This window comes from Acinonyx jubatus, chromosome D3 (assembly GCF_027475565.1).
Source record: "Acinonyx jubatus isolate Ajub_Pintada_27869175 chromosome D3, VMU_Ajub_asm_v1.0, whole genome shotgun sequence".
Lineage (NCBI taxonomy): Eukaryota > Metazoa > Chordata > Mammalia > Carnivora > Felidae > Acinonyx > Acinonyx jubatus.
Genome location: NC_069392.1, coordinates 15,165,428 through 15,187,922, shown reverse-complemented (window position 1 = coordinate 15,187,922; position 22,495 = coordinate 15,165,428).

Here is a 22,495-nt window from a genome sequence, read left to right as displayed (position 1 = left end):
GAATCACAGCCAGGATAAACCCATGCTTCTTGCTGATGCTGCTGGTAAGGACAGGAACCAAGAGACCTGGACACCCATGTGAACTTCAGAAATTCTTTGAAAGGAACAGGTGGGGAATGGGAGAGAAAGGGGAGAAGGAAGGCAAAGAGAATAAGATGGGAGAGAAGAAGGAAGAAAGAACCCTGGAGAAACCGAGTATGGCTTCAGAAACGTATATAGCTTTGGATATGTGTGTATTTGGAGATTTGTGAGCCCGCTTACGAGGGAGACTGAGAGCGCTGCTCGCTCTCCAGCGACCCCTTCTGGTCGACAGCTAGCTATGCATTTGCCGGCTTCTTGAAGTGGGTTGCGGCAGCCAGGAGGTGGGGTTCCGGCTGGGGAGCGTGGAGGTGGAGGAAAGTGGAGAGTAGGCTCTGCAGGTTTCCTGCCCTCCCTCCAGCCCAACCCCACTCTGCTATTACTCTCAGGCCCAACTGCCCACCCTGAGGTTGACTGTCATTTTAAATGCCACTGAGGGCTGGCCCCTTAAGTAGCCTGGGATATTTAAAACCATCTTTAGTCATGACATTTGGGGTCTGAACTGAATCACTTGCAGGGGAGATGTAGCTGGGATCCTACCCCCACAAGATCAATCAACATCTCTCAGCCCGTTCCAGTTCTAAGTTCCCAGAATGCTGATAAAGTGCCATTTGCATAACATTGCCTCTTTTGGCCCTGGAACTGTAGCAGGAGGTGGGAAGGAAAGCTGCTTTTACTCTCTTTTAAAGGTGAAAAAGTTGAGGTGTAGGATGGTCAAGTGACTTACCCACAGTGACTCTGTCGGGATCAAAGGATGTCTGAGAAAAATAGCTTCTGTTTTTGCTTGGGGGGCCTTGGGATACCAGGCATTCCAAAACAATCAGATAACCCATGGTGGTGAGGCTTCTAAATTGAGAGTCTTGGGTAGATAAATTCAGGGCCTGAAAGCCAGGCTGCTTGGGTTCAAATTCCAGCTCGGCCCTTTCCTAACTACATGATCATGGAGAAGTGATTTCACATGTCTGTGCTTAAATTTTCTCATCAGTAAAATGAAGGTTCCATAGAGTGTAACTATCGTGTGTTTAAATGTAAGGATTAAAGGACCTAATGCACGTGCAGGGTATAGAACTGCATTTGGAACATAGTTTACTACAAAGGAAGTTATTATTTGCATTGTTAAGAGCACAGCCTCTAGAGTCAGACAGAACTAGGGTATGAAGTATGGCTCTGCCACAGTTTTGCTGGATGGCGTTGGGCTAGTTACAAATCTCTGCCAGAGCTTCTCCATCTGCAAAATGGAGATATTAACCCATATTTCGATGGTTTTTGTGAGGATTAGGTGAAATATTACCTGTAAAGGATTTAGCACAGTGTCTGGTTCCTAGCAAATACCCATTAAATGGGAAGTATTGTTGCTGCTGTTGTTGGAATCATTACCTGTTAGCATAATAAGTCAGCCCATTTTTGGCTTGATAATCATTCATCAATACCTACATTGGTTAGGTATAATCCTGGGCATGGAGGGTTCAATGGTAAACAAGACATGGTGCCTTCCCTGAAGGGGTACACAGTCTAACTCACATTCTGGGGCCTCCTTGCCTAACATTTGTCCTCCTTCCACCTTACCAAGTCCGGAATGCCAACACCAACTGACTTGTAGTGGCTATCTAAAGAATGTGTTGAGAAAGATTCTGAAGTCCTTGGAAATGCAGGCTGGTGCAGCTACTCTGGAAAACAGTATGGAGGTTCCTCAAAAAACTAAAAATAGAACTACCCTACGACCCAGCAATTGCACTACTAGGCATTTATCCATGGGATACAGGTGTGCTGTTTCGAAGGGACACATGCACCCCCATGTTTATAGCAGCACTTTCAACAATAGCAAAGTATGGAAACAGCCAAAATGTCCATCGATGGATGAATGGATAAAGAAGATGTGGTATATATACACAATGGAGTATTACTCGGCAATCAAAAGGAATGAAATCTTGCCATTTGCAATACATGGATGGAACTAGAGGGTATTATTCTCAGTGAAATTAGTCAGAGAAAGACAAAAATCATGACTTCACTCATATGAGGACTTTAAGAGACAAAGCAGATGAACATAAGGGAAGGGAAATAAAAATAATATAAAAACAGGGAGGGCAACAAAACAGAAGAGACTCATAAATATGGAGAACAAACAGAGGGTTACTGGAGGGGTTGTGGGAGGGGGGATGGGCTAAATGGGTAAAGGGCACCAAGGAATCTACTCCTGAAATCATTGTTGCACTATATGCTAACTAATTTGGATGTAAATTAAAAACAACAACAACAAAAAAGATTCTGAAGTCCTGTCCCAGAAAGAGTACGATGATGGATTAGTGATCTTAGCCACCAGCAGAGCACAGAGATAGGCAGCGATTGTGCCACATGTGACTTAGACTGTAGGTGTGGCTTCTCTAATATGACATAAACTCCAGTCTTCTATCAGTTTCTCAAAATATAACCATCTTAGGGGCACCTGGGTGGCTGAGTCTGTTAAGTGTCTGACTTTGGCTCAGGTCATAATCTCCTGGTCTGTGAGTTTGAGCCCCACATCGGGGTCTGTGCTGACAGCTCAGAGCCTGGAGCCTGCTTCGGATTCTGTGTCCCCCCTCTTTCTCTGCCCCTCCCCCCACCTCCCGCTCACACTCTGTCTCTGTCTCTGTCTCTTTCTCAAAAAAATAAACATTAACAAATAAAAAAAAATAACCATCTTGTTCTCATTCCCTCAGGGAAGTGCTTTGTTTTCCCAGGTGCAAGCAGTCCACCTCATAAATTGAGACCTGTCGATATGCTGGTTAGTGAAAACAAATATGTGCACAATTGCTGCCTATCCTCTATGGTGGGCTGGGGCAGACACCAACCAGCAGTCTACCAATCAGTCCATCACAGCACTCTTTCTGTGACAAGACCTCAGAATCCTTCTCAACACATTCTTTGAAGAGTTACAGGAGGGCACCTTCTGGGATGAGCACCGGGTGTTGTATGGAAACCAATTTGACAATAAATTTCATATATTGAAAAAAAAAAGAAAGGATTAACATAAATTGCAGTATAGCCATAAAATGGAATAAAGATTCAGCTAAAATTGAAAAAAAAAAAAGAAGAGTTACCACTTGGGGCGCCTGGGTGGCTCAGTCGGTTGAGCGTCCAACTTCCGCTCAGGTCATGATCTCACAGTTCGTGGGTTCGAACCCCGCATCAGGCTCTGTGCTGACTGCTTGCTCAGAGCCTGGAGTCTGCTTCAGATTCTGTGTCTCCTTCTCTCTCTGCCCCTCCCCTGCTCACACTTTGTCTCACTGTTTCTCAAAAATAAATAAATGTAAAAATAAATTTAAAAAGAGTTACCACTAATTGGCCGGGATTGGCCTTCCAGATAAAATCAACTTGCCATCCATGTCTAAAAGGTGCTTCTTTGCCTTTTGGTATTGTTCTTTCATTAGAGAAAGGGGAAAACAGGGAGAAGTGATTCCATGATTTGCAAATCCAGGCACTTTAGGACATGAGCGTAAGAGATTTTTATGTATCTTTCCTCTTAGTGATTCAAGAAGGGCAGCATCTGCAGCTCAGAAAAATAGCTACCTACCCCTCATTCTGAAGCAGTTTGCACCCCATTTCACTAATGTTACTGTGTTACCTTAGGTAAAACCCTTACTCTCTCTGTGCCCATGACTTCTCTGAGTATAATGAAACTAACCATTATCCACCAGCATCAAGGGACATCAGGGTACTTGACAGTCTGTTCCCATTTCCAGATGTCCAATGAACAATGAATGATTCAAATAATTTCTGAGATAATAGGAAATATGATAATGAGACCAATTCATCTGTCCTTGTGCCTTTAAACTTTGTTCTAAACTATGCGAATTATAAGATTCTGTACTTCTTCACATAGACTTTTGGGGAGGAAAGAATGATTGCACTACTCAGGGTTTACTAATCCTCACTGCTGGAAAGTTTCACCTTATGGCTAATCTGAATCCCACCTTTGCTGTCGATTGTACATTTCTAGTACATAGATATACACTGCTTCCAATGCCACTAGACTAACACAGATAGTTCCCAAAAGTCTATAAGACAAACACATTCATTGCTGTCTCAGATAATAATAATAATAGCTGCACTTATCATATATATGTTACTATGTTGGATGTTATAATCACCATTTAATCTTCGCAACGAACTACCATTATCTGAATTTTGCAGATTTGGAAACTGAGTCTCAGGGTGGTAAGAAGATTTGGTATGTGCAATGACCTCCCACTGAAAAAGAGTTGCATATACTCAAGGAAGAGGCTGAAGACCAGAGAAAATAGTGATGGAAGAGTGTGTTCTATGCAATTATTCTGCCCAGTTTCAAAAGCCAATGATAATTACGCCATTATTTCTCAAAGTGATATTCCTCGGAACCCTGGTGGTACTCCCTGAGAAAGTTTTAGGTGGTACCAAGGCAGATGGGAGCTTTAACTGCCATTGGAGTGTGTGGTCATATGTGGTGAGAAAATATTCCTTTTTATCAATTTTCTTCCTAGCCATTATAGGTAAATCTCCATACCTTGAAACGTCTTGAACACATCTATTAGTACCTACTTTTCAACAATGAAAAACTGACTTCAGATTCAGAAGCTTGGACAACTAAAATTTAATAACATAGTTTTGTTTTCGTTGAATTTATTTTTATAGTTATCTTCCACTATGGGCATGTGATACTGGTTTTTCATTTCTTTTTTTTTTTTTTTCTGGTTTTTCATTTCCTAAAATGTCCTCTTAAATACACTTGTTAGGTAAAGAGGTGACTCACTTTTCAAAAAACCTTTTACTACAGATAATTTCAAACAGATAGAAAAGTAAAGGAACTAGCATGATGATCCCCTGTATCCACTTCTAATTTCAACAACTATTGATACATACTTGTTTTTTTTAACGTTTTATTTATTTTTGAGAGAGAGAGAGCAGTGCGAGCAGGGGAGGGGCAGAGAGAGAGGGAGACGCAGAATCCAAAGCAGGCTCCAGGGTCTGAGCCGTCAGCACAGAGCCCGATGCGGGGCTCGAACTCATGAACTGTGAGATCATGACCTGAGCAGAAGTCGGATGCTCAAACGACGGAGCTACCCAGGCGCCCCATAGTTGATTTTTTTTTTACTCTAACCCACTTTCTATACTTCTAAATTATTTTGAAGCAAATCCAAGACGCTGTGTTATTCCAGTTGGAAATACTACAGGCTGTATCTCTAAAAGATAGAAACTGCTTTTTTTTTTTTTAGCGTAACTGTACTATCATCTTATCAGACAAAATTAACAATAGCTCCTTAATTTCCTCATTAATGTCCATTTTTCCTGCAATTGTCTTTCAGTGTTTGTTTATTTATTTGTTTGAACTGAGATTCAAATAAGGCCCATTAATTTGCTTGGTTGATGCAGCCTCCTTAAGTATCCTTTAATCTGTAAACCCATCCCCCACCTCCCACATATATACATTCCATTTTCCTTTTTTTCTTTATTTTTTATAAAAAACTTGGTTGTTTGTCTAGCAAACTTTCCCATAATCTGTATGTTTCTGATTGCATACCTGTAGCATTGATAACGTTTCTCTGTGCCCTCTATTCCCTGTTAAGTGATGGTAGGACCTAGAAATTTAATCAGATTTATGTTCCAAAGAATTCCACCCAGTTAATAATGTGTGATTTTTTTCTCTTGTCATGCTGACATTGAAATCTTTGCCTAATTTATTAACCTATTAGAAGTTGCAAAATGGTGGTGGTGTTCTATCATTTAATTGTCATGTATTAGCTATAATACTTCTATAGAGAAGTATCCTCTCATCAACTATCTGGGCAACTCAGGGCACCCTTGAATAGAAAAGGCAGAATAAATACTTGATCCTTTCCCTTTATTTACTAGTTAAAAAAATAATGGGTTGGTGTACTAACCAACCTCATTAAGGTATTATTGAGTGTTATTTTTTTCCCTTAGGATGAACTTACAGATTTAAATATACTTAATATGTTTCAATTAATTTCTATTAGTATTCTCAATAATGCTATAATTGTCCCACCTTTAGTCAGGAGAGTATTCAATTGGGTTCTGAGTCCTTTGATATGACCCTAGAAGCCTTTGGCCCTCTGTTGCTTTCTGATATATCAAGATGTCCCAAACTCAACTGCCCAGATCTGGAACCAGCCATTTCTCCAAATGGCTTTTGGAGGGCTCCTCTTCCTTTTAGTGGGCTCCAGGGTTATTCATCCTGACAGAGTTAGTCAGTCATTGTTTCTAGGACTCTTTAGCATAGAGACCTAGGAAGTTTTATTTTTAGACAAAAAATATATCAAGTTTCTACTGACATGTCTAGCTCAAATAAGAGCTGAAGGTTTTTCTTATAAATCATAAATCTTACATTTGTATTTCCTTGTTGATATGCCAGAAATCCAAGTTTAGCAACACCAACATAATTACTCATTTCCTTTCTCCCCAAATACCACACATGCCTATTTTGGAACACTCAGACTTACATTGCCACCTATAATATGATTACTAAAATCAGTTCAAGATTTTTTTTAAGTTTATTTATTTATTTTGAGAGAGAGAGAGAGAGAGAGAGAGAGAGAGTGTGTGTGTGTGTGTGTGTGTGTGTGTGTGTGTGCAAGCAGGGGAAAGACAAAAAGAGAGAGAGAGAGAGAGAGGGAGGGAGACAGAGAGGGAGAGAAAAAATCTCAAGCAGGCTCCATGCTTAGCATGGAACCTGATGCAGGGGTCGATCTTATGACCACAAGATCATGACCTGAGTGGAAATCAAGAGCTGGATACTTAACTGACTGAGCAACCCAGGTGACCCAGTTTAAGAGTTTTTTAACCTGTCAACTTACTATGTATTAAGTTAATTGGAATAGAATCACATTAAGTTTTATTTATTTACTTTTACTTTGGATTTTTAGGGATTATATTTTAATACAACTTTTTAAAAATTATGTCAAATATTTACATGTTTCTAGAGTCAAAAATGCCAAAAAGGTATAGTGGGACAAGTCTAGACAGCCTATCTCCCCTTCCATATATAATTTTAAAACCTTTTATGCTTTATCCTTCCACTTAAAATAATATTTCTCATTCAGAATTATTTCATTTTTTAACAGTGCAAATCATAAGAGCACAGGTGAGACAAAATGCTACAGAAATTCTGAAGTTGTATTTACACAACTAATGTTCAGGGCACACTGGATTATTTCTCTGTGGAAAAGCCTGACACTACCTTTTCCTGGCCTGGGAAGGGGCACTGCTAGCGTCTGGTTCAACAACCTTTTTTTTCCATTAAGTGTATTTATTTTGTAAGAGAGAGAGGGCAAGCAGGGGAGGGACAGAGAGGATCCAAAGCAGGCTCTTTGCTCTCAGCACAGAACCCAATGCGGGGCTCAAACCCACAAACCGCAAAATCATGACCTGAGCCAAAATCAAGAGTTGGATGCTTAACCCACGGGGCCACCCAAGCACCCCTGATGCAACAGCCTTTCGTGCAGAGGTGTAGAGCATAGCTCCTTTATTTACAAGCAACGCGTATTTGTCATGTACACACTGGGCATCACATCTACTACACTAAGCTGATGTCTTATTTAGATTTGTATGTGGACATACAAATCCACGTTCTTCTAAACAGGAAGCTGGAAAGAGAACTTGGCTGAGAGAATCCAGTTTTGCATCTAAAAGTAGCCTTCCATCTGCCACGGCTCACCTTATTGTGTGTGTGTGCGCACGTGCGCGTGCGTGTGTGTGTGTGTGTGTGTGTATGTGGTGTTACATTGCCTCAGTGCCTTCTGCTTTTAAAGATAGGCTGCAACTTCTGAATGTGGCTCACTTTGTCTTGTCTGCTACTTCTTTTCTACTGAAAGGAATACAGAATTCTCTCTTGGAATGTTTTGAAGCAGAAGACAAAGGCAACTGACCTTTGGTTTGGAGAGAAAAAAAAAAGAAAAGAACAAGAAAGAGAAAAGCAAAGTCTGTTCATACACCCCTATATACTGCAGATGTGGAGGCTGAGCCGGAGTCAGGCATCTTCTGCAGCCAGGGGCTTTGGGGATACCTCTCTGCAGCAGCACCCTTCCTCCCACTTTGCCCCTAGATTGGATGTTGCAGAAATAATTACCAAACAAATCGATAGTCAGTGTACTGATGTGACCACGGTTGTTAATGCATCATTTTCCTCCTGGAAACCTAGTTTGCCTTATAGGCAAGCTGGATTCTACACAAGCTCCTGACAACCCAAAAGCCCAGAATAACTTCTGGTGTATTTAATCTTTTCTCTCTGGACAAGCGCTTTAAGAGCATTTACCTCTTGCAGTGACACTCTGAAGCAGGCTCTGTAGAAGTGAAGGCACTTGTCTGAGAGTATATAGCCAGAATGGCTAGGGTGCCATTTTTCTCTGGAAAGGAAGCTGATTAAATACATGTGTCTTAGAATTTTGTTTTTAGAAAAGTGATAAATGCTATTGTTTAAGAAATCCCTCCCAACTAGATTTTATGGAGAATTCACTAGGTTTATTATTTGGGAATTTGAATCACAGCTTATCACTCCCAGCCCCATCCATATCCTTCAAGGGATCTTTACATGAGGTTGGGCAATGCATAGAGGGCTTGAAGGGCCAAGACTCCTGTCCTCACTGAACTTGAGCAACTCTTGCACCTAACTCTGGCCTCAGCTTCCCCATGTGTGAAATTTAGGGGTTGAGCTCCTGGAGATCTCAAACTGGCAGCTCACAGCATAAATATGGCCTACAGATGTGTTCTATCCTACAGATGGATTTCTGCATAATATGTGAAAATAGGAAATTTGAATGATGACAGGTCAAAGGCAGATGCTCTCCTTTTTGCCACAGACCCACCGCTCCTAGTTGTACCTCATCCAGCTTCTTCATGCATATATATTTCCCACCTGACCTCTGTAGCAGCTCTGAGGCTTAAGCACCAATCAGCAATGCCCCCCCCCCAGAGGTGACATTCTATAGTCTCTTTATGTTTTTCTCTGCTTAGACTATTCATAACCACAATTTTAATAATAGCAGAAGTTAGCATTTGTTGAGCAATTACTATCTGCCTCACTTTGGATTAAGCATTAATTAATAAACCAATCAATTAATTAACACATCATCTCGTTCCCTCCTTATAACAATCCAAGAGGGAAACTATTATTGTAATCCACCTTTTGGGTATGAGGAAAGTGAGGCTTGGAAAGAAACACAGGTGATGGTTAGTACAAGGGCTGGGATTTAGATCTAGGCTTTTCCAATCCCAAAGCCCATGCTCTTAACCAGGGGTGATATTCAATATACTTAACTGGCACAGCATGGAGCTGACTGATCAGATAGATGTTAGGTGTAGGGCAGTCTGGGTACCAAGGATATGGCTCTGGTGGCCAGGACAGTGCAGACAGTGGGCCCTGGAGAGGGATCAGAGGAGCAGTCATTTACTGAGCTGAGTAAAAGTACTTCAATGCGAAATGTCTAATGTGGCTATAAACGTGCTTTCTGGCTGAGTGGTGGGACTGCTCTTAACCATTCCACTCACGAGCCTTGCTGAGTCAGAGGCCCTGAACAATCTTTAGAACCTGTGTTCACTGAACACAAAGAACATGGTGCTGACTAGACCCATGCCAGGTGATTTTGGGGGTGGCCAGGTCTCCTGAGACGTGGGGAGGTGGGGAAACTCAGAAACAAAAGCCAGACTCCCTGCTTTCAGAAACTTAGAAATAAGGAAGGAAGACCTGAAAGAGTTCTGTGGGTTTCTACATGAGCTGAAGGAAGCCAGAATTAATATTAAATGGACCATTTAATGTGGCTCTGGTCCCAAACCACGGAGAGTACGGCTGACTCTCAGAAAAGTGATTCACATCACATGACCCTTCTAATTATCATAACACACTTATAAAATTTACTGGGCACAGACTACATGCCAGAGACTGTACCAAATGCTGAGGTTTCAATAAGAAGAAAATCTCTGCCTTCGATAGGCTCACAATCCGGGGTGGGGGACAGACAAGTCAACTGGCCGTGACTCTGGTGTGATATCATGGGCTAGACTCAGAGAACTGAAGATACACAGGGAAGGAGCACTCTTCTCTGCATTGGGGCAATCAGGGAAAAATGAGAGCCAAAGTTTGACGTATCCAGGGGAAGGAGGCAGGGAGAGGGAAAGAACATTCCTGGGAGAGAACTCTCCTGTAAGAAGACCTAGAAATAAGACACAGCTTAGAGCACACCAGGGGTTCAAAGTGCAGAAAGGGCATCTCCTGGAACTTGATAGAAATGCAAATTCTCAGCCCCCCCACCCCACCCCAGACTTACAGAATTGCACATTCTAAGAGGTGGGACCCAGAGGGCTGTTTTGACAAGCCTTCCAGGTGACTGATTTAAGTTTATCTTTGGGAAACACTGAGAACAGGATTTTGTGGATGAGTGACCAGAGTATGCCTGGATAGGAGGGTGAGGCAAGGTTCCAAAAAACCTTATATGATCAAGGCTCTATCTTCAGGGTGATAAGGAGCTTTCGAGGAACTTTAAGAAAAACAGGACATGACTCTTACCTTCCTAAGTGTTCCTCAAAACAACAGAGCTGGTTCATACTTTTAAGCCTTTGCATTCACTGTTCCATTTGCCTGGAACATTCTACCCCTACGTTTTTTAAAAGTACTAACTCCTCCTTATTCAGATCTCAGTTCAAATGCTAGTCTCCCCTGACCACACAGTAAACAGTTCTCCTGCTCTCATTTCCCCAATCAGCTTGTTTTATTTTTTTTTACAGCTCTTAGCTCCACCTGCAATCATCTTGTTTATTATGTGTTTTTTTTTTCCCTGTCTCCCTCCGCTAAAACACAGCTCCAGAAAGGAGGAAACCAGTCTGCCTTGTTCACTCCTGTGCAACCTGCTACCCTCACCCCGTGCAGTGCTTTCAGTAACTAAACTCAGAGAATAAAAGACACACAAAGACCATGACAACTCCCATCGTGAAATTCCCCCAATGGTCATCAAAATATACAGACACTGAGGGGTGCCTGGGTGGCTCAGTTGGTTAAGCGTCCCAACTTCAGCTCAGGTCATGATCTCATGGTTCATGGTTCGAGTGCACATTGGGCTCTGAGCTGACAGCGTGGAGCCTGGGGCCAGCTTCAGATTCAGGGTCTCCCTCTCTCTCCGCCCCTCCCCTGCTCGCCCTCTCTCTCTCTCTCTCAAAAATAAACATTAAAAAAATTAAAAAATATATATACAGACACTGAGAGAGCTCAGAGGAGAGGAAGGCTCAGCCAGGTGGGTTTACTTGGAATAGCTTCCAGGTAATAGGCTTTTAATTTTCTTCAGGACAATAAAGTAAGGTGAAGAGGAAAAGGAAGAAAGCAATACAGAAAGAAAACCCAGAATGAAGTCAGAAGCCAAAAAAAAAAAAAAAAAAAAAAAAGCCAGTTGAAGGCAAGGAGTCCAAGCGAGTTAAGTGCGTTAGAAAGTGTGGGTGGGAGCAGGAAGGCAGGTATGAGGAGAGGAGGGGATCTTCATGAACTCTAAGACCACGGATGAGTGTCCCTTCTCAACCACCACTCCAGGTACCACTGAGCCATCTGTCCCTCTGTCCATCCATCACACCCAGACTATTGACCTCTTCTAAGTTAGAAGTGAGTGTTCCTAGATATTGGATTTCCACAAGCAAATATAACTTTAAGAATATAAATAAGCAAAATAAATAGAGGCTGCCAGGTTTTTTTGGTCAGGTGCAAATAATTATGATCATTTCACAAAATTAAGTAGACTTTATATCCAAAATGTAGGAGACAGGAAAATATCTCAGAATAAAGAATCTACTCCTGAATTGATAAATCTCACTTGTTGAAAAACACACAATATTGTCCATAGTGGGTTTTTACTCCTTTTGCCACAGATTGGTGGAAAAGACCCACATCAGATCAGGATTAAGCATCAGGAACAGAGCCCTAGATGCTCTATAGCCAGCTGCCAAAAGGAGGTTGGAATGTGGATTAAATGCATGTATTTATTATTTTTTATTTTTTAAACATTTATTCATTTTTGAGAGACAGAGAGAGACAGAGTGAGAGCGGAGGAGGGGCAGAGAGAGAGGGAGACACAGGATCTGAAGCAGGCTCCAGGCTCTGAGCTGTCAGCATAGAGCCTGACGCGGGGCTTGAACTCACAAACTGTGAGATCGAGACCTGAGCTGAAGTCAGAGGCTTAACCAACTGAGCCACCCAGGCACGGCTAAATGCATGTATTTAAAATAAATAGTAAAATCAATGGCTTCTTACCAAGGCTAGAAAGTTGAAGTTAAGTTCACAGAATCACTAACCTTACAGACCCACCTGTCCAATCCCCCTCCCCCAACTGTTTTTGCATTTTGTATTGTGATAAAATATACATAACCTAAAATTTGCCATTTTTATCATTTTTAAGTATACAACTCAGCGGCATTAAGAACATTCACAATCTTGTATAACTATCACCAATATCCATTTCCAGAACTTTTTCATCATCCCAAACAGAAACTCTGTACCCATTAAACACTAAGTCCCTCTCTTCCATTCCCCAACAACCCCGATAGCCTATCTTCTCCTTTCTGTCCCTATGAATCTAGGTACCTCTTATAAGTGGAAACATGCACTATTTATCTTTTTCTGCCTCACTTATTTCACTTACATGGTATTTTTGGAGTTCATCCATGTAGTAGCATGTGTCAGAATTTCATTTCTTTTCAAGGCAGAATAATATTCCATTGTATATACACACTACCTTTGGCTTATCCATTCACTCATCAGTGGATGCTTGGGTTGTTTCTACCTTTTGGCTACTATCAATAATGCCACTATGAATGTTGGTATACACACATCTGCTTGAACCCCTGCTTGAGTTATTTTGGGTATATGCCTAGGAACAGAATTAGGGAGTTACTGGCATTGCTAAGATCATATGGGAATTCTATGTTTCATGTTTTTAGAAACCTATCTCTCATTTTACATGTCAAGGAACTGAAGAAGGCTGGAGTGGGTTCAGGATCTGCCCAAGGCCATACATTGAGGAGGTGTTAAGAGTTGTAACTGGACTCCTGAACTGTCTACCAACTCCAGACCGTGGGCATTAACCAAGGCAGGGGAGAAACCACCAGGCCACCATCAGGGACAGTGACAGGTGCTGGGTATCTTCTGGGAAGAAGGGTCTACCCTTTGGCAGCCAGTTTTTCTGATACTGAGCCAACAGCACACACAGTTAAGTCTACAACTGTATGCCTAAGAGTCTGGGTAAGCAGTATTTTGCAGAAGAAAGGAGGTCATGAATGGACAGCAAATAAAGCAGTTTCACTCAAGTGCTTGGGGGAAAGCTCCTACACTTAGGGAAAAGTTAGGAAACAAAGAGAACTGATGTGAACATCCTGGCTTTAGAACTCTGGGTTATTTATGTAAAAGAAAGGCTTGCTCCTAAACAAATTAAAAGCCAAATTTTGGGGAATAAGATCCCCACCCATGAGACAAACTCACACATTAGTACAGCAAGAAATAGAAAAGCTTCTTTGTTTAAATGCAAGTTGGGGATAGAGCCTGAAGACCTGGATACAAATTCTTGGCTCTTCCACTTACCAAGTTTGTGACTTCTGGTAAGAGATAACCTCTCTCTTAGCCTCAGTTTACACATCTGTAAAGTGGGGCAAAACACTCACTGGGAATTGATATGATAATGGTGATGCTGCTTCTGCAGCTGGGTCCTCTATCCCTGGTGACCCTGGCTGCACACTAGAATCACTGGGACACTTCTTAAAATTCCTGATGCTTGGGCTGGCCCCACTCCCCCAAATTCTGATTCCATTAGTCTGAGATGGTGTCCAGTCCCCTCCCCCACTTTTTTTAAAGATCCCCAGAGGATTCTAATGTGCAACCAAAATTAAAAAACTATGTTCTAGTGCTTATCAAGAATCCCCTGGGGATCTCACTAAAATTCAGATTCTGATTCAGTAGGTCTGAGGTAGGACCAGAGATTCTGCATTTCTAACCAGCCCCCAGGTGATGCCATGGATGCTGGTCTACAGACCTTTGACTAGCTAGCAAGGTTTAAGAAAGTCTAGTCTAGGGGCACCTGCGTAGCTCAGTCAGTTAAGCATCCCAGTCTTGATTTCAGCTCAGGTCATGATCTCACAGTTTGGTTTGTGAGTTCAAGCCCGGCATCATGCTCTGCGCTAATAGTGCAGTTTGCTTGGGATTTTCTCTCTCTTCCTCTTTCTCTACCTCTCCCCCACTCACACTGTCTCTCTCTCAAAAAAAAAAAAAAAGCCTAGTCTAGTGTGGTCTCATCCACATTAAGTGCTTTGGTAAATGTCAGCTCATAAGTATAATGATATTTAGTGAGTTCTGGAGTCATGGGGAGTGATCCAGCAGTAGGAGTAAGTCTAAAGACTCCTGGAAGATGCAAGGGGTCTGGTGCTTCAGTGTGGGGCTTATTTGAAGTGAGTAACTCTTTAGAGTGGCTCCTGTTGCTCAGAGAGATGGGGGTTGTAAGGCCTGAGTGTAATGATAATTGTGAGCCAGCGTCCCTTGCTTAGAAGTCAGCTGGAGTCTGTGTTTACCCAAGGAGGTTCAGGTCCACAGGAATCAAAGCTACGAGGCTAGGAAGTGAACTTCTGGGGACAAGTTAGGGCACCTTACTAATTTATTCAGGAAATTTTTACTGAGTATCTACTAATGCAAGGTGCTGTACTAGGCACTGGGAGTCTAACTATAACTATAGCTCCTGCTTTCAAGGAACTCACAATCCAGTAGGAGGAAACCAAACCATTAAACAGGCAACATCCAACATTCAGAATAACTGATGTTCTTTTTTTTCTGTTCATTTATTCTTGAGAGGGAGAGCGAGCAGGGGAGGGGCAGAGAGAGAAGGAGGCACAGAATCCAAAGCAGATTCCAGGTTCTGAGCTGTCAGCACATGGCCTGATGCGGGGCTCAAACTCATGTACAGTGAGATCACGACCTGAGCCAAAGTCAGACACTTAACTGACTGAGCCAGGCACCCCTCAGAATGACTGATGTTCTAATGGGAAAAGTTTTGAGAGGGGTCCTTGGCTCAGCTCAAGGGAGTTATGGAAAGATTCCTAGAGAAAGCAATGGCTCAGTCATGAAAGATAAATAAGAATTATTCAAGAGTGGAGGTGGGAACAGATAAGGTCCCAGACAGAAGAGAGAGCCTAGGCTAAAGCAGGTAGGTAGGAGAGAACAGAGCCTCTTCCCAGAAGCAGCTTAGTTTATGGGTACTGGGGCTGGGGATGCAGCCAGAAAAGAACCTAGAGATGTAGAGAGGACTTGAATGTCACACTAAGGTATTTGAAGCCAGAAGTCTATGGGGTCACTGAAGCCCCTGAAGCTCTCTGCAAAGTTTGTGTTTATGTGTCTGTGTGCAATATCCTGGGATAAAACTATTTATTGGGTTTCCATCAGACTCCAATGGATTCTAGAGCTCCAGATGGGTAAGAATCCTAGGAGCTATAGATGGGCTCTAAGCCTCCTGTTGGTTAGCGCTAGCTCTGTTTGGCAAGGAAATGTCCCAAACCCTGGGATGGAGGGTCCAATGATAGAGGAAGAGCTTACCACCCTGTTCTTTTCTTCTCCCTTAAATCTTTGCACATCAACTCTTTCTGCCTGGGATGCTCTTTCTCACCCCTGCTGCCACCCATGTCTCACCTAATTAATTCTTATTCATCTTTAAGATTTCAACTCAAAATCTCCCCTCCTTGGAGAAGACTAGCTTGATTTCTCCCATGAAGTCAGCCCCCTCCCATTATACACACTCATAACTCCTTTGAAACAGTTGCCACATGTTTAATTACATAATGAATAATGTAATTCATCACTCAAAGCTATCTGTATCCCTCCCACCTACTAGAATACACACTTTTTGTTGGAAGATAGCATCTGTTTGTGTTCATAGCTGTAATGCCAACACTCTCAACAAGTCTTGGCACACAGTGGGGACTCAATAAAGATTACCGAGTGATTGCCCAAATATTTGAATGAATGAATGAATAAGTGGACTGACACGGTTAATCATTACTACCTGAATTCTTTCCCCTCTCAGCCCTAATCCCAACCCTCCTCCAACTCTTCATTGTGTATTTTAAGCTCTGACCCTTGATAACCAGATTGTTGCCCATTACACGGTAGAAAAAAAATTGCAGCAGAGAATTGACCATACCAGGCATATTTCTGAAGCCTGCCCTAGTGGCTATATATCGATGCTTTTAATCACTTAGTGAACAGATGCAGTCTATAGGCTAGAATCCAGGGACTTTTCCAAAGTGGTCAGCAAACCCCATCACTGACCAGCACCAGCATGCCACTCACACCTGTATTTGGAAAATCCTGATATCTGTTTTCTAATGAGCAAGTTGCCCTTATTTGGATTATTCCTTCTGAACTGTCAGGAAGGTGGGAAGACTTTGACTTGTTCTACATCATCCCATGTGAAGAGGAGAGAAGAAAAATACCTACATTATAAGAGTAGCTTTGGGTTTAATATTATTAGAGTAAGGGTGAGTAACCCTGAAGGCAAAGAGCAAGGAGGGTGAGTCAACAAAGTCTTTCAGTGGGTGTCAGATTTGCAGCATGAGCCTCTGTGTTCTGACTCTCACCTGATGACCATGATTTCCCAAACCTTCATCTTACATCATCTGGCCAGAGCTTCCCTGAGCCTCAGTTTCCTGATCTGCAAAGCAGGCAGAACAGTATTTATCTGATAGGATTGTTGGGAGGATTAAATGAGATAATGTATACAAAGGGTTTGCCTCTAAATTTCCTTCTCCCCATACAGTAGCCCACACTTCCTAGCAATCTTAAGATTAACATAACTATCAGACCCCAAATTTTAGGCAGTCCTAGCAATACAGAGGGCAAAAATGTGAAGCTCTGGGTCAGAGGGTTTGCAGAAATATGGTAGAACAAAAAAGAAAGAACTCTGTAGGACAGTGTTATGTTTCATTAGCCTGAAAGGTTTGATTATGCATCTTTAACCAACAGGGAACTTTCTATGCCTTTTCCATGCAGTAAGCATTTTCCCTTCAAACTGTCAATTTTTTTTAAGCTGATGGAACAGGAAAGAAGAAGGGAAAGAAGCCATTCTTTTTCATTTCTTCAAAGGCAACCCAAATTTGATCCCTTTAGTGAATGGCTCAAGATAAAAACTCCACTTCAGTCTGCTTTCTGTGATTAAACAACCCTCTTGTTTGTCAAATAGCAGGGAGAAGAGAAGAAAGGAAAGCTCTTGTCGCTGTTAAGTGCTCTGAAAGTGTACTCCCTCCCAGCTCCCACTGGTTAGGTGCACCAATGCCTACAAAGAGATTCTTGAAACAGGAGGCAAAAGCTGAGGTGCAGCTGCCCGCAAGAGGAGAGAATGTGAGGATGGGGTGGGAAGCCCTAAAAAGCCCCCATAGGATCATGGAATCCTCAAATTGGAAAGGTCTAGAACTCTTCTGCCCCTGCCTTTCTTTTAGAGACTGTTGGAAACCAGTCTGTTCCATGACATTCTCTCCATACAAGTCATATGCTTGAGTGAAAAAAATAGACAGCTCAGAAAGTTTTGGGGGTTGGCGGGGGCTCACCTAAATCCATCTTGCTTCGCTGAAATCCAATTTCAACGTGGCAATGGGAGAACTTTTAGGTTCTCAAAGCTCTAGTTAGAAGATAAATGGAAATGAATTGGTCTGTTGATATGGTGGACAGACGTACAAATAAAGATATAGGACACCCAGTTAAATATGAATCTCAGATGAACAATGAACTTTTTAAGTACATCCCATGTAATATTTGGGACATACTTATATTAAAAACATTTCAGGGGTGCCTGGGTGGCTCAGTGGGTTGAGCGTCTGACTTCGTCGACTCAGGTCATCTTATGGCTCGTGAGTTCAAGCCCCGCATTGGGCTGTGTGCTGACAGCTCAGGGCCTGGAGCCTGTTCCAGATTCTGTGTCTCCCTCTCTCTCTCTCTGCCCCTCTCCCACTCGCTCTCTCTCTCAAAAATAAATTAGAAAAAGTTTCATTGTTTATTTGAAATTCAAATTTAACGGGACATCTTCTATTTTATTTGGCCAGTTCACCTGACAAGGTAACTCCAGCTTGCATTCCCTGTCTCATGTCCTTGTCAATAGTATCAGGACTATGGACAAGAGCAGACAGACATCGAAGGTTTTCTGAGGAAGTTTCTGGGGTGGTTATATCCATGGGTTTGGAATCAGGCAGGGCTTGATTCAAACCCCATACCTGACTCTTACTAGGTGATCTCTAGCAAGGGACTTTCCCAACTGAGCTTCCTTTCTTTATGGTAAAATGAGAATCATAACATCCACCTTACAAGTTGTTGTGGAGATTACAATGAGGTGACATTAAAGTGCCTTGGGGTACCTGGGTGGCTCAGTCAGTTGAGCATCTGACTCTTGATTTTGGCTCAGGTCATGATCCTAGGGTTGTGAGATCAAGCCCCATGTCAGGCTCAGGGCTGAGTGCAGAGCCTGCTTGAGATTTTCTTTTCCTCTCTTCCTCCCTCCCTGTCTCCCTCCTTCTCTCTCTCTCTCTCTCTGTCCCCCCTGCCCCTCTTCCCTTCTCCTTCTCTCTGAAAAAAATTTTTTTTAATTATAAAAAAGTATCTAGCATCCTGTAAATCCATAAATGCAGCTCTTACTATCTTGTCCTCCTCCCATTTCCTCCTCCCTGTGAAGCTTTCTCCACACTTTTCTTTGTTGCACCCATAGCATTTTATCTAACCTTCAAGAAATGCCCCTGTCGTTCTGACATATTGAATTGGAGTCAACATCACTGTTCACAAATGTCTTCCTAATCAAGAATGAATCCTCTGGTCTCAGATACCAAGCTCCCTTCATCTCCGTTAGCCCAGCATTTAGTCCAGGGCTTAACACATAGAAGGAACTTGATATTTCATGAATGAACATGTTATTAAGTCATTAACATCTTAGCATAAATTGCCTATGATTGCAGTTTCCAAATGATAGTTCAGTACATATGCATGCACGCGTGCACACACACACACACACACACACACACACACACACAAGCAGTAGAGGGGAGTTTCTCAAAAAGCTAAACATATTTCATTGAAAGAATTGCCTTTTATTTGAGTCTAGCCTTTCTTCTTTGGAGTAAAAAACCAAAAAACAACAAAAAAACCCCATAACTTGTCATTTATGGAGTAAGTTTTAAAAGGTATTTGACAAAATAGTTAGCAACCTCCGCGGTGAGACATATTCATATCTCTGTATCTCTATTTGCATCTCTATCTCAACAAGGAAGTTTCAACATTGAAAATGCACTGCTACTTAGCTCAAATTCTGAGAAACACCACTTTATGAGATAAGAGAGTAAAAGGTACTGGAGGGACTACAACCCATGACTGGTAACTTTTGATGGGATGGAGGAAAAGGAAAAGACTACAACAGGAGATGGCCAGGGAGGTGCATTTTATCTGAATAAATATGCTTAACAGAGTCTAGGGGTGGAAAATGATGGGTGAAAAAAGCAAACAAATTTTCCCCACATCCCTAGGACAAAACCCCACCATCCCAGAGTTCAGGATCTTAATTTACTTTGAGTCTGAGACCCTCCCAATCATCCCTTCTCCAGTTGCTCAGGTCAACAAACTCCTTCAAAGAATAACAACACAGTACAAGGAAGGATGTCCAGCACATGACCTCCAAGGACCCTTTGGTCTTTGGAACCCAAGTCAGACCCCTCCCTCTGAATGAGACCCTCTGTGCCAGTGCCCCAGGCAAATTCTGGGAACTTGCCCTTGCCTTGGCCTCTGAATTACATTTCTATAAAGATAGTTCCTTAAATCTCTGTAGCACCATTGACCATGATTCCAGGCATTGTTAGGTCATTCCTCAGTCCTGCCTCCCCCTGTCCCTCCCCTTTTTGTGCTATCCTAGATGGACACATCTGTCACTTTTAAGTCCTCATTGCTCATCTGTCATGCTCCACAACCAAGAAGAGAAAAGGGAAAAGGCCAGAAGAATGTTTTGCCACTAAGAGGAAGACTTTGACATTTTTAAATCCTCTATGTCAGGGTAATCATGTCCCCCACCCCCAATGCAGAAACAACAACAACAACAACAACAACAACAACAACAACAGTAACTAACTTCTTGTTGAAAGCTCATCATGTAACAGGCAGTGTGCTAATAAGCACTACATAGTGTTACTCCATTTCATCTTCACAACAAATGGTACCATGTTAAAGACGAAGAAACTGAGGCTCAGAGAACTTAAATCACTTGCCCAAGGAGTGTCTCTCAGATGGTAAACAGGGATTGGAAATCCAGTGTTTCTCATTCCAGACTTCTGTGTTTAACCTTACTTGATACGGGCTCCACTCAACCACCATCAAGGACTCCTAGTGGTCCAAAAAATGCGACTCAAATGTTCTGTGGGCTGTTAGGACCCTCCAAGGCCTGGTCACCATCCGTTTCCACAGCCTCGTCTCCCGCTAAGGCTCTCCTAGAATCCTCCAGGGCAGGAATTTTGGAGTTCCTTTTACTTAAGAAGCCTCTCACCTCTGAGCCTTTCACCATATTGTGCTATTGCCTCTTCCCAAATCTACCACATCACAAGCCCAGCTCCAATGTCACCTTTCCCAGCATACCAGACCCAATGAGCTCACCTTAATCTAAATCTCCTAACACTTGGGGTCTGCTGCCCACCTGGCAGATAACCCCGAGTTGCCATGTACTTCTCCCTCATGTGGGTGTTTCATTTCCCCAGCTTGATGGACACCCACAGGGTGCAGCCATGTTATGGCATGCATGCCTTTGTGTCACCTTACTAGGAACAAGTAGACGTTCAAATCAGTGTTTGATAACTCAACCCCTTCCTCCTCTTCCTTTCTCTTCTTTCTTATTTCTTCTTCCCTATCTTCTCCCCATTCTCTCCTTTTGGCATCTCCTTCCCTTCTCTTCCCTCCCCTCTGCTCCCCTCTGCATTTTTAAGTGCGGTAGGCAGCCGCTGACATGGCTCCCAATGATCTCTGCCTCCTGATATTCACAGCCTTGTGTAATCCCCTCCCCTTGGTGAGGGGCCGTGCCTAGTGGCTTGCTTCTAATGAACACAACACAGCAAGGGTAATGGTATGTCACTTCCATGATTAGATTACAGGAGACTATCTCTTGTTAGCTCTCTCTTGCTGGCACTCTTGTCCTTTCTCTGGCTCGCTCTAATGAAGGCAGTTCCATGTTGTGAAATGCTCTATGGAGAGGCCTATATGGCAAAGAATCAAAAGAATGCCTCCAGCCAACAGCTCATGAAGAAGTGAGGTCTCAATCCAACAATCTGAAAGGAACTAAATCCTGCCAACAACTACATAAGCAGACTTGGAAGTGGATCCTTCCCAGTTGAGCCTTGAGTTGACTACAGCCCTGGGCCATACCTTGATGGCAGCCCTTGAGAGACCCAGGGCCAGAAGACTTACCTAATCCATGCCCAGACTCCTAATCCACAGAAACTATGAGAGAGTAAGCATGTTGTTTCAAGGGGGCGAATTGTCAAGCAGCAATAGATAACAAAATACACTAAATGTTCCTTTACTCCAACATTTGTTGGGGATTTAACATGGTGTTCTTGTTAAATAAGGGGATGTTTTGATGACTCAGGCATGGTTCTCTAGTTTCTTGTTTGTTTATTTATTTATTAATTAAATATAATTTATTGTCAAATTGGTTTCCATACAACACCCAGTGCTCATCCCAACAGGTGCCCTCCTCGATGCCCATCACCCATAATGGTTCTCTAGTTTTAAAAATCTCCAGCCTTACTGGGAGTTGGGAAGAGAGACAAGTCATAAGAACAGTCATATCATATCATATCATATCATATCATATCATATCATATCATATCATTTTTAAGAGTTTTAATAGAGAAAAGAAGTAGAGATTTAGTAGATACTTGTAGAGTCAGAAGCTTATTCTGCTTGAATATGAGAAGGCTCCAAAAAGGAGCTAGGTCTTGGAACACAAACAGGAGGTCACCAAATTGGGAGAGGTGGGTCAAGGGGAGGGAAGAGAATTCCAGGCAAAGGAACACCGTGAGCAAAGATGGAACAGCATGAGGAGGCTTATCATGTTGGGTAAGGAAAAAAAGAAAAGTTCAGCATTTCCTATTCTGACTCTTCTATAACAAAAAGAACAATATGGCTTTATTCAATGTTCACTCTGTTACGTTTTAACACTCAGTATCTCACTGAATTCTTGTAACATTCTGAGATGGAAAATCCCCATTTACATGTGAGGAAACTGAGGCTCAGAGAATAGAAGTGTCTTGTTCAAGGTCACAGAGCAAGTCAGTGGCTAAGCTTGGATTTGAATATTGATCTGCCTGACTCTAGAGTTGCCCTCTCAACCATCCACTACCTGTGTTGCATTTATAACAGGCG